Genomic DNA, 17,090 nt, shown 5'->3' with positions numbered 1-17,090 from the left:
ATAAACAGAAGTTCCTTCTCATTATTGAATCTAGTTAGTTCTTTGCTTTCCTAGTTTTTAGATAGTTAGTAAGTTTCTAGTCTTGTAAAACTAGAGAAAACCCCTACTTATTAATTAATTTAGATAAAATTAGTTTTTAGTTTGAATTTACCGTTCCCTATGTTCGATACCCTACTTATTTAGCTTTACCACAATTGATAGGTCCACTGCCTTTGTGTGTTTATTTTTATTGAAAAGTAGGTTTAAAACTAGTTGAGTTTTGCACACATCAAGTTTTTGGCAAGGTTACCAGGGAACAATTCTAAAATTAACATTAAATTCTAGTTTAATCGATCCTTTGTGTGGGATTTATCTTACACAAAGTTAATTAAAAGGTAATTTAGTGATTAGTATAAGTTTTAATAAAAATCCGTTTTAAAGAAAGTAATTAAAATTTTTCTGTTTTTGCCTTGAACTCGCCGAGTGCACTCGTACCGACTCGGCGAGTACATCGCTGATTCACAGTTTTAATTTTTATTTATTTTTTGTTCTTTTTACGCATTCTTTTTGTTTTGTTTACAGTTGTCTCATGACCCGAGGATCTGATACACCTCTGGTCCCTCCTTTTGAAGACCCGGAATCCGCACTAAGGAGGAGCAAAGGCAAAACCGTTGGAGAATCTGCTTCTTCAAAGAACTTGCCACTCAAGAACCTTAAGTCCGTTTTCAGCAAGAAGAGGAGCAGCATATCAGGAGCATCGAGTGCCTCTGTGACAATCGAAGACCCAATTAAAAAGACACCGAGTACAAGACCGAAGAAGAAGAACCCACATACGAGAACGAATCCGATTTTGAAGACGATTTAGCTATCACTATGGCTAATATCGATGAAGTCCCCATGGGGGATTGGAAGAAAAGGATGCGCGATGACACTGGCCCGTGACTTATGCAGCCCGCAATTCCCGCTACCGCTACTTTCGAGCTAAAGGGTCATATTCTTGCTCAACTCAAGGAGATTCCTTTTTATTGGAAAGACCACGAAGACGCCTACAAGCACTTGGACGAAGTGAATGATGTGGCTAACTACTTCAATGTACCAAATGTTCCATGCGAGACCCAGCTTCTTCGCATGCTTCCAGTCACGTTTAAGGGTGCTGCAAAGGATTGGCTAAAGTCACTTCCTCCCGGATCGGTCACCACATGGGCCAAGATGAAAGAAGAGTTCATAGACCACTTTTGCCCGCCCTCCAAAATAGCCAAGCTAAAGAAATCCATTGCCGACTTCGAGCAACAACCCGTAGAATCTCTTTATGAAGCTTGGGAAAGGTACAAAGGTCTTCTTAGAAATTGCCCACACCATGACCTCAATAGTCAACAAGAGGTCTCCATCTTCTATGATGGAGTCAATGTCACCACAAGGCAATTGCTCGATTCACAAGGCCCGCTCACGAAGAAGGCGCCCCCGGTAATCAAGGAGTTAACTGAAGAATTCTCTAAGCATTCTAGAGAATACCACAATCCAAGAAATGAAGTAAGTCGGGGGGTGGTGAACTCGGCAAATGATAGCATGGCAGCGATAATAGCTAAGCTCGATAGTCTAGATAGAAGGATGACAAAAATGGATCAAACAATCCATGCTATTCGAGTTGGATGTGAGAATTGCAGAGGGCCCCATCTCACAAAAGATTGTGATTTGGATAAAAATGGAAACAAGAAAGCTCAAGTGTTCTACTCAAGCGGCGATCGATACGATGAGAATTGGCGGAAACCGAAGAAGGAATGGCTCCCATACGAAGAATACAGGAAGGCTAAGGAGGAGAAATACAAGAAGAAGGAGAGGGGATTTTATCAAAAAGTTGAAGCTTATAGAGCTTTTATGGAGCATGTTAAAGCCCTACAAGTCAACATGCCAACTGTAGAAACAATGCTTAAAACGCCCAAGTATTTCAACTTACTAAAAGGTCTCTTTGCTGCTAGGAAAGATTTAGCTGAAGTCGCGGAAATAATATTGAGTGAGTTACCCGAAAAGAAGGGCGATCCAGGGAGTATCATAATTCCATGCCAATTTGGAAATGCACTTGTCACTCAAGCGTTGACCGACTCGGGTGCAAGCATTAACCTGATGCCTTTCTCTTTCTTCAAGAATATGAATTTACCAGAGCCAAGGCCGGTAAACATGAAGATCCATTTGGCAGACAAGACAACAATTCATCCAAGAGGCGTTTGTGAGGATCTTCTTATTCAAGTCGACAAGTTCATATTTCCAGTAGACTTTGTGGTGCTTGATATGGAAGAAGACCCCAAAATTCCGATTATTTTGGGGAGGTCATTTTTAAACACCGCATGTGCATTAATTGATGTATGTGAGTCTACACTAACGTTGAGGGTAGGAGACGAGTCAGCAATATTTAGAGCTTTACCAGAGATCAAGCAAGAAGAGGAAGGAAAAGAAGAGATCTCATTTATCTATTTGGATGATGACATACTACAAAAAGAACTTACACTTTTGCAAGAAGAAGATCCAAGCAAGTTTTTGCTACCTTCTAGAGAGGATGGAGATGTTAACAAGCACTTGGAGGAGATAGAAAAGCTACTGGAAGGAGCCGACTTGGAAAACACAGTGGAAATGGTGAAATGCGATCCGACTCGCCGAGTCACTTTCCTAGACTCGACGAGTCCAGTCGGAATTACCAAAAACTTGGACGACTTAGATCTGCTTGTTGCTAGTTCTCTGCATGTGCTGGGCATGGATGTTTTTCCTCATTCGTTAGAAGAACAAACATCAGAAGGAGAAATGGATACTGAAGTTCAACACGTTCATATAGCATGTCTTGATGCAATTCCGCTTGAAGACGAGGTAAGCACAGAAAAAGAGGAGAAGGCAATGGATAGGAGAGTTGATGCTGATCAACCTTTCATTACCAAACCTAGAGCACAACTTTCACAAAACATGAAGTAATTAAGTTTGTGGAAAAGGAGGTGCAAGAGAAGGTGAAAAAGAATGGGGGTGAAGAAGAAAAAGAGGAGAAGGGAATTTCAAGCAGCTGAGGATGATGCTATAAGAAAAAAGAAAGAAGACTTAAAACGGGCTTACAAAAAGAAGATTCACGCTTACAAGACAAAGTACAAACCACAAAATATTAGGCGTGCATTCTCGATGCTGGAAGATGACGAGACGTAGATGGGAAGGAGTCCAGCTAACGACTCCTTAAAAAGAAGCGCTTGGCGGGAGGCAACCCGTTATTTAGAGTTTGCTTTCTTTTATCTTTTTAGTTTTGTTTAATTTTCATTTTTAGGATTTTAATCTTCCAAATCGTCGGACATGTCTGCTTGAGAGTGCGTATGGACTAAGTGTGGGGTGGATTAAAATTTTCTTTTCTAAATAAATGGCAAAATTATTTAATTTTTGAATTATTTGCAAAAGACTCGCCGAGTCTGACCATGACTCGATGAGTCCATTTAGATTTCAGATGAGGATAAAATCGTGACCAGACTCGCCGAGTCTGCCTATGACTCGACGAGTCTGTTTTATTTACAGAAAAAAAAAATTCATTTTTTTACAACCGGTAACTAGGGTTTTTAACCCTAATGAAATCAGTTTTTCCCCCTTCACTCGCTGTGCGCCTCCACTTTGGTTTTCTCTCAAGCATTCATCAACTTCTTCATCTTTTCTTCAAGCTCTTCAATTTCCATCACAAAAGGTACTTAATTTCTTCCTAAATTCTATTAAAGACATGATTTTTAGATGATCTAGGGTAGCAATTTCATAGAATACCCGATTTTTAGTTATAGTAAATTTTTGCTTTTACATCAATTATGATGTTTTAGATGATTATTCTTGCCCTAATAAATGTTACACATGTCCCTGGACAAAACCCTTGAAGAAATTTTGAGATTTCTTGGTTGAATTTTGACAGACTCGTCGACTGACTCGTACAGTTCATGCGACTCGCTGAGTCGTTCATGGACTTGATGAGTCCAGTCGGGGATCCAGGTGTGATCTATTTTGATGATTTTCTATGTTTTCTGGGTTTTGTGTTTTCTGTTTTGTAGGGACAATGTTCAACAGAGGTCAAAGTTCTAGTGGATGCCAAGGAGATTTTCCTTGGTTGAATTTTCCTCAAATTGAATCAGCTTCAAGCATGACGAGATGGAAGAAGAAGTTAGTTGAAGTCAGAAAGAAAGAGATTTACGTGCCGAACACGATTGATTGGGATTGGTTGCGAAGTGTGTGGTATGAAGAGGAGTTGGCTCCTTATCTTTTAAAGGAGTTTAATTACGAGGGGGAGGCGATGGTTTGCGATGGGTGGAGCCGGGTCTTTAGAATTCAAGAGCCGGTGTACCGGGAACTTTGCCTGGAATTTTTCTCTTCGTGGGGGAGATGATTGCTATCACCCGACGAGTTTCATTTTTTTCCTTGGGGGCGAGTTTCATCAGTGCTCCGTTGTTGATCTTGCTTGTCGGATGGGTATTTATGACCGGCCATTGGTCTCGACTGCTATTTTCCGCGCCCTTATGGAACGCTCTCACAAGGTGTTCCCCGATGGTGTGACGAGTACGAGTTGGCGGAACTTGATCGCCAACAAGTTGTACATTCTAAATTCGGCCCAAGAGGGAAGTATTCGGTCGCCCACACACCGTCTCATTCATCGCCTTATCTCCACCACCATCAACCAATGGAAGGACGACGACAAGGTTTCTAACCTTGATGTCTTTTACCTATGGAGCATTATCACACCAGACACTTTTTGCAACATTCCGTGGTGTTTGGCTTCCTATTTGGCGGAGGGTGCGGTCAAGGATCGCAAGACCTCAAAAATTAATGGTGGCATGTTCGTCACCCGGCTAGCCAACTCGTTTGGATTGATGACCCGTGGTGCGTTGTCCTACCCTCCATTTAATCCCATTATTTTCTGGAGGGCTAGGATTATTGAGGACTATGGTGGTGGTCATTATGCTACCCCGCATGATGATCCGGTGGTTGGCCCCGAGGCGCCGGGAGGGAGGGTTCGGTTGAGGCGAGAGCGAGATATAGTGGAGGAACCACCGATGATTCCGGTAGACAATGATGAAGTACTGATGGATTGGTACAATGTTGAGATGAGGCGGTTGCAAGATCAAATGGCGCGGAGTATCAACTTTAGCAATGAATCACATATCCGACTTTTTGACCACTTCCATATTCCACATATCGATGGTGGTAACTTTCCATCTATTCCATCTTGGGATGCGGTGATTAATGCGAGGAGGGGTGGCGCTAGTGGAAATGGAGTTGCGCATGATCATGATGATGAGGAGGAGGATTAGTTTATTTATGCTTTGTTGAACAATTTTATTTTGTTTTTATTTGGTGTGTTTTGGGATTTGTTAAGACTTTTATTTTATGCTTGATGTTTAATTGCCTTGATGATTTTCAGATTTGGATTAGAATGCTTGCATAAAAGGGTCTAGAGTTTGAGAGAGAAAGAGAGTTGTAAAGAGTGGAAACGAGTCAAGAAAGGGCGGAGTCTAGAGTTAAGGTGTCGAGTCCGGTCCTTAGGGACATGAGCAAATGAGTCTAGAATTTATGAGAAGTTTTGAAGATTTATCAAAAGCTGGAACGAATGCAGAATCTGAATTTTTCCACCCAGCGGTCTACTCGCCGAGTGCACTTAACTGACTCGACGAGTCACCTTGTATTCTTGCATATTCGAAGCTTTCCGCGACTATACTTGACGAGTCGCTTATATGACTCGATGAGTCACTCATTTTTATACCAAGAGGACTGCTGATTTGATGCTGCTGAGTGTACCACTTGACCATTTATTCTTCCATATCGATTCTTGAAGTTTTTACACTGTTTTTCCTGTCTATTTGGAGCTGCCACATGTGATTTGATGCCCAAGATGTGGATAAGCTATTTCCATGTCTAAAGTCAAATGAAGATGGAGCTGAAAAGAAGAGTTATCAACCTATCGACTGCTACCCCATGGGAGTTTGTTCCAATTCTCTCTATATTTGCATTTTTATTTTTGTATAATATGCAATGAGGGCATTGCATAAAATAAGTGTGGGGTAGGGGGTTGGTCACATATTAGAAAATTTAGAGTCTTAATTTAGGCTAATTTTAAAAAATATTGTTGCATACCAAAAATATTACTTAGGAATTAATTGAGAAAATTTTGGTAAAAGCAAATTAGGATTCCATGTTAGAGTTATGTTGATAATTGCATGAAGACCCAAATGTTTAGTTGAGCCTATATACGTTCTAGTGCATTTGTGGCTTCCTTATTCCAGTGAAATCATGAGACAAAAACACGACCTTGCTCAACCCGATGGATGCAATATCTTTAGCATCGTGTACCAGAAATGTATCCAGGAAAGTTATTATCGTTAGCCAATAAAGGTTGAGGTTGAGCGCCCCTGCTTAAGCATGTAGGAATTTGAGTGAAAAAAAGTGAGGAACATGTAAAAAAAAAGAGAAAAAAAGACAAAAAATAGAGAAATTACAAGAAAAGTTTGAAGAATTTTTAGAGCATCAAAGTCAAATATGAAATTAGAAGATCAAAAATTCCAAAGAAATTCAAAAAGTTGAAGATACCAAAAATCAAACAACAAAGGTGGTGAATTCAAAACAATCAAAAATCAAATTATCAAGGAAGTGAAGAATTCAAAAGAGCTCCATAATGGTATCATAAATTGTAATTCTAGATTATGTATGCTTGGGTTGCTCAACTAAAAATACCTTGAGGTTAAGAGGTTTTCTGGGGATGGATTCGGAGGGATGCATAAAATGAGCATAGTTCGGGGTGAGTGGACGAATGTTTATGAGGATTGTGAGTATTTAGAGTATGGGGTATTTAGGACAATTTTAGACACAAATGCATGCATTGCGGTCTTGGCATAATGGTTGGGTTAGATTGGAGTTGTCATATGTGGTTCTAATATGTTTAAAATTCAGTTTTGCTTGGGGGCAAGCAAAAGTCAAGTGTGGGGTATTTTGATATGTGCATATTTAGTTCATATTAAGTATAGATTTTTATTCATTTATTAGCTAAATTATTGAATATCATGGACAAAAGGTACTTAAAAGTGTTTGAATTATATTTTCAGTCCAAAAGTGAAGCTCGGAAGAAAAAGGAACCAGGAGAAGCGGTTGAGAGCTCGGGAATTGAACAAAGAAGAAAAACACTAAAAACAACACCTACTCGGCGAGTAGGGTCGACTACTCGGCGAGTCCAAGCAAATATTCGAGAAGATAAAGACTCGAAGACCCAGAGACTTATCGCATACGGGGACTGAGAGATGGACTCGGCGAGTCGTCACCTGACTCGACGAGTCGTTTCGCATATATAAAGATAACTTCTCAAATCGACAGGGGAGAATTCTGGAACCATTCTGGAGAGGTTAGCTGCGATTGAAGAGCCAGAAAAATCCTAGAGAACAAAGATACAAGCTAACATTCAATTCCGAAGAAGATTTGAGGCAAATTTCATCATTCTACTCAATCTTTTGTTTTTCATTATGGTTAGACAATTAGAATTTGTTTGGTTGCTGTTATTTACTTCAATCATGAGCTAAAACTCTTAAACTTCTGTTTGGGGATACAAAATTGATATTATGGTTTGATTATTGGTAGGATCAATTTAATATTGGTGATTTTTGTTATTTTAGCTTGCTAAAGAACCTTGTGTGTGAATGATAATTAATTTTATGTTAATAGGAAGGTAATTAAATAGCATGAACATCTTTTGATTATCAACCTCATATGTTTATGTGAGCACGTTGTCATATGTCTAGGATTAATGAACATGCAACTAGAATTAGCAAGAAAATTAAGTAAATTCATGTGTGAGCTTGTATGATGACCATCAACAATAAGTTAACTAAAGGACCAAATTAGTTAATTATTGCAAGTCTAAATTAACCCGAATAATTAATCCAGTGAATTTAATTAAGTTAGACAACTGATCACTGTTTGAGTTAGTTATTTCACTAAGTTAGTGTAGTGAACGCGAAACTAATCATTAGAGTCGGTAGCCAATAAAAGAATTAATCCATTGCACTATTACCATGAAATCAACCATAGGATCAATTGAGTTGAACTAAACAGAAGTTCCTTTTCATTATTGAATCTAGTTAGTTCTTTGCTTTCATAGTTTTTAGATAGTTAGTAAGTTTCTAGTCTTGTAAAACTAGAGAAAACCCCTACTTATTAATTAATTTAGATAAAATTAGTTTTTAGTTTAAATTTACCGTTCCCTGTGTTCGATACCCTACTTATTTAGCTTCACCACAATTGATAGGTCCACTGCCTTTGTCTGTTTATTTTTATTAAAAAGTAGGTTTAAAACTAGTTGAGTTTTACATACATCAATATCATATTTACAATTTTGCCACCGTGTATTTTATGTTAAGATGCTAATTAAATGATTGGCTGAGAATTATTCCCTCATATATATATATATATATATATATATATATATATATATATATATATATATATATATATATATATATATATGGTTTAAATTATATAAATAGAACAAAAAAACATATATAAAGAAATAGTAATTGAAAAACGTGAATACAATGTTTAATTAAAAAAATTATTGGTTTCACTAAGGCATGTTACATCACACAGTACCACCTTAAGTCATGTATTTATTTATATGATTATAAATTATATAAAAAAGTTGGATAATAGTAGAATATATATATATATATATATATATATATATATATATATATATATATATATATATATATATATATATTTTCTTCATTTAATCTTACCTTCAAAATATCATGACTTGCTATGTCTTATAAAGCTTCAGACCTCGCTACGTCACACTTTTCATGTTCAATTAAGCATTTTGAAATCTCTTAGACAAACTAGTTTATTTTGTGTCGAATTTGTATCGGATTAGAGTGTCCTGTTAGATTTTTGATATGTTTAAGTTAGGTGCTAGTTTTAACGAGATTTCGAATTCTTTGTTTGATAACATGTGGTTAATCATGGTTTCATGTTCTCCAAAGTAAACAAATTTTTTACGGACGTACACCATCGTCAATGGTGGCATCAAATTTGTGTTATGTTGTTTGTTATTGGTTGTTCATCCGTGACGTGAATATTCGTTATAATAAATTCGATATATCTGTAATATATTTAATAACAATTTTAAAGTAAATTTTAGATACTAATTATTTGATTTCAATATTTGTAAAAACTTCTTTTAGAAATCGTATTTGATTCTGTTCCAACTTTTAAAAAATTGTTATTAGTCATGCACTTTTTTCTTAAAATAATGTTAATCTTATTTTTAAAAAACCAACAATAATGTTTTATGCACAACCAAGAAATTATCTAGCATATGTGAACTGTCATTTATTGCTAGCATGTCACAGATAGTGAATGATACTATATATTGTGAAGACATATGGTGGGTTATAAAGAATCCATTTTAAAGGTTTCCAAATATTAGCAAATGAATGAATGAAATACTTTGAATCAATGTTCCCATTACCTCCTACTTACCAACCCTTTAATTGTGACCATATGCATTGTATTCTCTTAAGATATTATAGAACTTTAACTTAGTTACGTCTAAATTCGTACATCTTATAAATTCTAAGTCTTAGTCTTATTATAATCACTAAAATAATTTTATCAGTATTGGTTAGATATAAATTATTGGTTCCTAATAATGAGTGAACTGTCGTTATTGAATTTTTGTTGACCGATATCAATTACGTACACACCGAAACAGGTTTATAATCTATAAACATATCGTTTATGCCCTTTGAAAATGACAATAGGATAATTGATGATTATTAGTTATTTAAAAGTTAAGAGATAAAATTGAAAAAAAAAAGATAATGTGTACAAAAGGAGAGGTATGTTGCCAAATTAGAAGGGTAAAATCCATAAAACTTATTAAATTTATATAAAAATTTGATTTACACAAAAACTCAATTTTGATGTTGTATTATTTTTTGTCTTAAATTGAAACATTCAGTTTATCAATTTGTTATAATTTTAATCATTTAACTGGTGAATCAGATTGAACACTGTCATATAAGTTTAGATTGCATGACATAGTGACATTGTTTGCATGACATGGTGACATTGCATGATTTGACATTTTTTATTAGAACATATTAGATTGTGCAACAAGGTTGTCAAAAGAACAAATGTTGTTCTTTATTAATTTACTTAGGCTCCATTTTAACAAGGTGGGCTTCATTTCCAATAATCATTTCCAATAATCCATCATGTTTTAAACAAGTCACCAACTATTTAGTGATTTTCCTTAATTTATTCAATAATAGTTTATAACCCGTGGAACCATGGCTGTAAAATTAATAAAAATTTTATAATAAAAATTTATAATTATTAATCAATTATTTTAAATAAGTCATTTTAAATAAATTATTAATTAATAGATATATCAAAATGTTAAAGTTATTATACCTTCAAAATTTAACATATAATAAGAAAATATAAATTTGAATTTTGAAATGAATTGCTTAATATATCTACATGACACATGACATAATATTAATGAATTGTATTAAAGTGACACTTGCTAAAAAAGATTAAAACTATTCATTAATTAAAATATGGATATACGCTAAACTTTGTACCATCAAATGAATGGAAGGAAGTAATAAGTCCTAACACATGCCTAAATAAACTTTTACCATCAAATGAATGGAAGGAAGTAATAAGTCCTAACGCATGCCTAAATGACCTTTGATATATTTAGGGAAAATGATTCAGGATGGTAACCAACTCTTGACTTTGTTTTTTTTTTTTTGTCCCTTTTTTTTTACGCAATATATCATTGAACTTGTTTGTATTCATCATAACCTTTTTGATTGGCCATCACATATGATAGTCGGTCAAATAGGTTATGGTAAGCACATACAACAAGTTTGATAGTATATTGTGTACAAAAAATGATTAAATGTGAACAAAATCAACATTTGGATATCCTCCTGAGTCATTTTCCTTTTTATTACAATTAGGTTTCCGTATTTAAAGCCTTAAGATTAGGATTATGGTTTTAATTTCACCAAACATTATTGAATTTGGATTTTAACAGTTAAAACATAAGATAATGACTAAAATAAACCCTACAATCGAATTTGGCAGGCTAAACACCAAAAAAATGAAAATCTCAAAAAGTGCAGTGCGCCTTGCAATTGATGTTGCGCATCCAATTCTTGTAGTTGGTGCCATCCAATTACACTTTTTAGCAGATGTTCAACACATAGAAGTTGTTGTTGTTGGAGGAGGAGGAGGAGGAACCAAAAAGCATCAATTGGATTAGACATCTGAAAGAGTAGAAAGGATAGTTTAAGTTAGATAAGAATATCCTCAATATAACACCCAAAATGAAATATCAAGGCTAGGATCCAACTAAATAATTTACAACTTAGAAAATGGATGCCATAATCTAATTATAAATTATATAAAGGTAGGTAATGATGATTTACCAATTTCACCATCAAAAAATGAAATTTTAACGAATTTTGTTTTAAATGAAATACCTAGATCTTTTTGAGAATCATTGAACTTTTCAATGACATGTTTAATCTCGATTATGCTCTTCCATTTGTGACTGGGATACCGAGTATCACAAACAAGATGTGAATAACCATGCAAATTAACATGATACTCTCGATGTCATTTATCATCTCATTTTAATGTGCCGGTTAGCCACACGTGCTCCACTAATCAATGATAACTTTCAAGATACCCATTGTATGTCTAGGATTCTCAAACTCATATAATTTCCTTAGATAGATCATATGTGTGTCTAAACTATTTTAGAACTTACAGCAGTAAGTCCCGTTCGGGCTATTTGACATTTCTCACAATTCGAACTATGAAGAGGGATGTCATAATCGTAATCAAATGTGAGAATGCAATTACCATAACTGCTATTTATTTAAATCTACTTAGTAAAAGCGTTTTCTCACAATCCTTTTATGAAGCGGAGAGAAACATTTTGTCACTTAGATTTTATGGTGTATGTGTTCCTATCCATGTGAATTTTTCATGACCATAATCACAAGAAAAGGTTTGTGACAAATCCAAACTCATATGGATTGAACTTGTTCAATCTTAATTTCTTGTCATTTGGTAACACAAGGGCCTACCATTTCTTCCAAGTTATTGAGCAGCTTACTATACTTGATCAATGTACTTTCATTGATCAAGTTGCTTTGCCTTATGCAATCAAAATGCATAGTTAACTTAACTGGAATAGGCATAGAAACAAGAATATGTCAACACGATAGGTTACAACCTCAAGTCATGTGCTAGCAATAAACAATAGGTTTATTCTTGATTAGTTCTTAAAGCTATTCAAGATCATTAAGACTCCCACCGACCTCTTGGCATATAAGATTCTCTGTCAAGGAACATTCCTTGACAAACAAATACTCATGAGTTAGTGTGGGCTCTTATTAAGAAAAACACTTCATTTATTGGTCTTAGTTGGTCTTTATTTTAGCCAAAAATATGCAAGAGTAAGAAACATTTTTACTCCACATTTCATGAGGTGTTATAAACCTACTTGGAACATGTCACACAAGGTACAACTTGGAGTAACTAGAGTATGACTCTAAAACTTGATATTGGAACGAAGTATGACTCATCTTCTCGATTTAACCATTTCAACAATTCATGATTCCTCTTTTCAGTCATATAAATGTACTAAGGTGTCCTTAGAGGATCAATTGTGAAATCGTTCCTAAATCAACAAGATGATCATAAAACATGATACTAAAGTACTCTTCTTTCCTTTCGGATTGAAGAAACTTTTATCTTTCTGCCCACTTTGATTCTTCTTATTCGTTTTGCCATACGTTAAAACTTTTTCAATGTATCAGAATTACACTTAATCTTATAAGTATAATCATATTTACTGAACTATCAGTAAATCATGACGAATAGACTTTATCGTCCTTTGTGGTGGATCTAACCAGTACACATCAATGTGTACTAGATCCTTTAGCCTTTCACTTGACTCACATACATATGTGAACAAGGAATCAGTCCTAATTTCCCGAGGATCAAGATCAGTGGCGGCCCTGGGGTGGTGCCGGCAGTGCGGTCACACCGGGCCTCTGATCTTGGGGGCCTTCGATTTTTTGGATAATTTATAGCTATAGTATTGATATTTTTGTGAAATCTATTTTTATGTTTTATCAATAAATAAAATTAGCCCGGTAACATTTGGTTCCAATTTTTAATGCATTTTAATTATGAAAAAAAATCAACAACAATCAAAATCTAATCATAAATTTAAAATTTATCAACAATTTAAGGAAAATATCTATATCTAAAAAAATGCAAATCTGTTTTCTTTATAAATTTTAGACAACGTTTTCATTTTTTAAAAACTCACCAAAAAGTAAGAAAAAATCTCATAGATGAAAGTATCATAGATGAATTTTCTTCTAAAAACGCTACAAGGTCGATGTTTAGAAAATAGTAATGTGTTCCTTTTTTTTAAAGTTGTTTTTAACAGTTTTACAGATTTATTTGATTACCAATGAATGCAGACATTATTTTGTGGTAGTGAACTTATGAGATGTTTTTAGCAATTTTATATTTTGAATTAGTGGTAACAAATGTAGTTAATAATATTTACAAGAAATTTTTATGGGGCCCTACTTTAGTTTTTGCACAAGGTCTCCGAAATGTCAGGGCCGGGCCTTATCAAGATTCTCATACATCACACTATTCAAATCGTATGATTCAAAGTTTATGTCCAATTGAAACTTGGGTGATGAGAATCCTTCCTCACTTGGAAAATTACGACACTACCACAAACGATATAAGCAAGAGTCAAATCCATTTTCAACATTGCTAATAATAGAAATATATAAACGCTATTTTCCATAAATGTCATTGCACGGAAACATAAAGTAAAAATTTTTTTTAATAATGTGCGGAAAACTTGTCCTTACAACACAAATACATACGAAACTATGTTTCTAGATAATCCTTAGCAATCTATCATAACTCCTAAGTAGCAGCTCAAAAATCTGATCATCAAACCATGCAATCGAAATCCATCTCTTCACGATCAGACTCAACTCACTCTTCCTTTAAGCTTCCGTTCTTTTCTTCGATCCTACAAAACGTCAGAATGCAATATTATCAAATCATGTATTAAGAATCTATAAACAAGAACTTAATATAGTTAGATAGAAGACTTACCTAAACTAGAACCATACAAATTTATTTTACCATCTCTTAAATCTCTCAGGTAGATACGGCAGCTTTGCATCCAATGTCCCTTCTCTTGGTAATAGAAACAAATCGACTCTTTTGGCACTCGGGACAATCTCAGAATTAGCCTTTCTCTTTACCATTTGGTCACACGGTTTGACCTTGGATGATCCTTTTTTCATTGGGAAGAGAAAACTTTTCTGTACTTACAATGTTGCCATTGTAAATGTCCATGGAAGTTTGGGAGATTGATCTTCCAATCAAATTTGCTTGACCAGTACGCCAAATCATTGTTAATTCAGCAGCAATTTGCAAATAGGTAAGATTGATAAGGGTCACGTCGTGATCTGTCATATATTAGTCTATAAGAAATTGACCATACGAATCGGGAAGTGATTGAAGAACCAAGTCAATAGCCAACTTCCTTGGGAAAACGACGCCCAACATTCCCAGCTTGTCAATATGCAACTTCATCTCCAAGACATGAGCACATACAGACTTTCCATCTTCATGTTTGCTTGCCAATAGGGACTGAGTGACCTTGAACTTTTCAAGTCGACGAACTCGTGGGTCAGGAAGAATATTTGGAGGAGGTGGAGGAAGTAAAGTATGATTTCTAGTTCCATCAATGCACGAAAAAGAGATTGATCTTTCACCTTGATCGCCATGTGGAATATCTTCTTCATGCGGAAAGCTTTTTCCAAAAGGATAAGGAAGACCATAGTAGTCGAAACTAGACATCTACAAGGGGAGAAATTCAAGTAAGTTGATTTATTCCTTAATATAACACCCAAATGAAATATTAAGGCTAGGACCCAACATACTAATTCACAATTCGGAAGAGGGATGCCGTAATCCAATTGCAAATTATTTGAAGGTAGGTAAATGACGATTTACCAATTCCACCAGGAAAATGAAATTTTAAACGAATTAGGTTTTAAATGAAACTCCTAGATCTTTTGAGATTTATTGGACTTTTCAATGGCATGTTTAATCTCGATTATACCCTTTCAAGTTTGTGACTGGGATACCGAGAATCACAAACAAGGTGTGAATAACCATGCAAATTAGCTTGGTACTCTCGAAGTCATTTATCACCTAATCAATGTGTCGATTAACCACACACACTCCATTGATCTATGATAACCTACGAGCTACCCATTGCTATCCTTCATTAGTTGCATATTAGTGTGCTGGTTAACCGCACATGCTCCACTAACGATCAATAAGTTGCAATGTGCAATTTCATGGATTAGCACCAAATTCACATTTTTCCTAAAGTAATTAAGATTGAGAATTTAGAAGAACATTTAGTTACTTTTTATAATTATCATTATACTTTTTAAAGAGAATTAATATCTTATCCTACTCGTTCGGCTAACGACCCTCCACTAGTCAAAAGTGCGGTGGGTAAGAGTGTATACCCAATAACGCTCATTTTACAGGCCGCTTCCTTAAACATTCCTTATAGACCAGCTTCGTGAATGAGACCTACTAACGGTAAGACTGAATTTTAACTTATGCATATATAATATATTAGACTTTTAATTTTATATAGTATAATGGTGTCTTTTAAACCTTTAAAATACTAGGAGGTTTATCTTTTACATAAATTAGACTTTTAATTCAATTAAAACTTTAAACGATTCTATTATGGATTTAGTAATACTCTTTTAATTAACCTTTTAATTAATTATTAATAAGGCCGTAATTATTCTTTCCAGTTGTGTCCATTTAAATTTCTAAAATTAAAACCTTTAATTGTAAATTTAATTATGAAACCAAAAGGATGTATTTTAAACATTTAAAATGCTATGGTTTTAGAATTTAATGTTTCATAATTAAGACTTTTCAAATTCCAAAACTTGATGGCAAATTTTGAAACTCTTCAAAATCTTTTAGATCAAAATTTTAAACTAATAAAATAATCATGTAATTTATCTCTTACTAATTTGACCTAATTCAACTCATATAGCAAGATGATTCAAATTCTACAAATAATTAATTTTTCACAAAATCAAGTAATTATCTTAAATTTTTACAACCATCATTTAATTGGATGAGGATAATCATTACCTTATCAGAAAATTTGAATTTTATGATACAAAACAGCTTGTGGTAATGATCCTAATCCAATTCTGGCCAAGAAACTCGAAAAACAGCAAACAGATGACCCAACTAGTCAAGTTCATGGCATTGACTCGTCGAGTTGGACCAACTCATCGAGTTCCCTCATGGGACTTGTCGAGTCCAGCAGTCAGAGCCAAAAAATGAAGTTTTTTCAGCTTTGAAAATAACACAATTTCATCAATATAACAGAAAACACCCTAGGCTCTGATACCACTAATGGGTTTTGAGCACTATAACATCCCTATGGTGCACATATAACCCTAATGCTTTGGATCTAAGTTTTCTCAAGTTATACATGCAATTCCATTTTATCCAAAGCATGTATCCTAGCTAGCATGCAATTGGAGATATACAACATAAAAATTAGTTAGATGAATACCTCTTTGTTGTAGCTTGTTATCCTTGGCCTTTCAAGAGCTTAGTATCTCAAGTATGATACCTCTAATGTGTCACAAAACACCGAAAGCAAGATAAGGCTTATTAGAGAGAGGTTAGGAGGCACCAAAATCAGCTAGGGTTTCTTCTTAGAACACAAGTCATGATTTTGGAGTGCAAGGGTTAGTATTTATAGTGTGGAATTCATCGGGTTTCATACATAAAACCCTAATTTACTTAAACCTTTAAGTATTCCAATGATCCATATGACAGACCCTTTGGACAACTCTTCATGGACTCTCACATATATTTAGCCCATTCCTAATCAACATGGATCATTAGCCCAAACTATAAGTATTATTGATTTACATAATCAG

At 34.7% G+C, this 17,090-nt stretch overlaps 1 non-coding gene across 1 annotated transcript; it reads right to left on the bottom strand.

The window, feature by feature from the left end:
• Nucleotides 1-1,236: 1,236 nt before the first annotated feature.
• LOC145096453 (small nucleolar RNA R71) lies at nucleotides 1,237-1,343 on the bottom strand. Its single transcript, XR_013703861.1, has one exon. It is a non-coding gene; the product is annotated as a small nucleolar RNA R71 (small nucleolar RNA).
• Nucleotides 1,344-17,090: the final 15,747 nt, after the last annotated feature.

Source organism: Lactuca serriola, chromosome 3, assembly GCF_051521515.1.
Source record: "Lactuca serriola cultivar US96UC23 chromosome 3, Lser_US96UC23_V15, whole genome shotgun sequence".
Lineage (NCBI taxonomy): Eukaryota > Viridiplantae > Streptophyta > Magnoliopsida > Asterales > Asteraceae > Lactuca > Lactuca serriola.
This window is presented reverse-complemented; position numbering and strand designations above follow the sequence as displayed.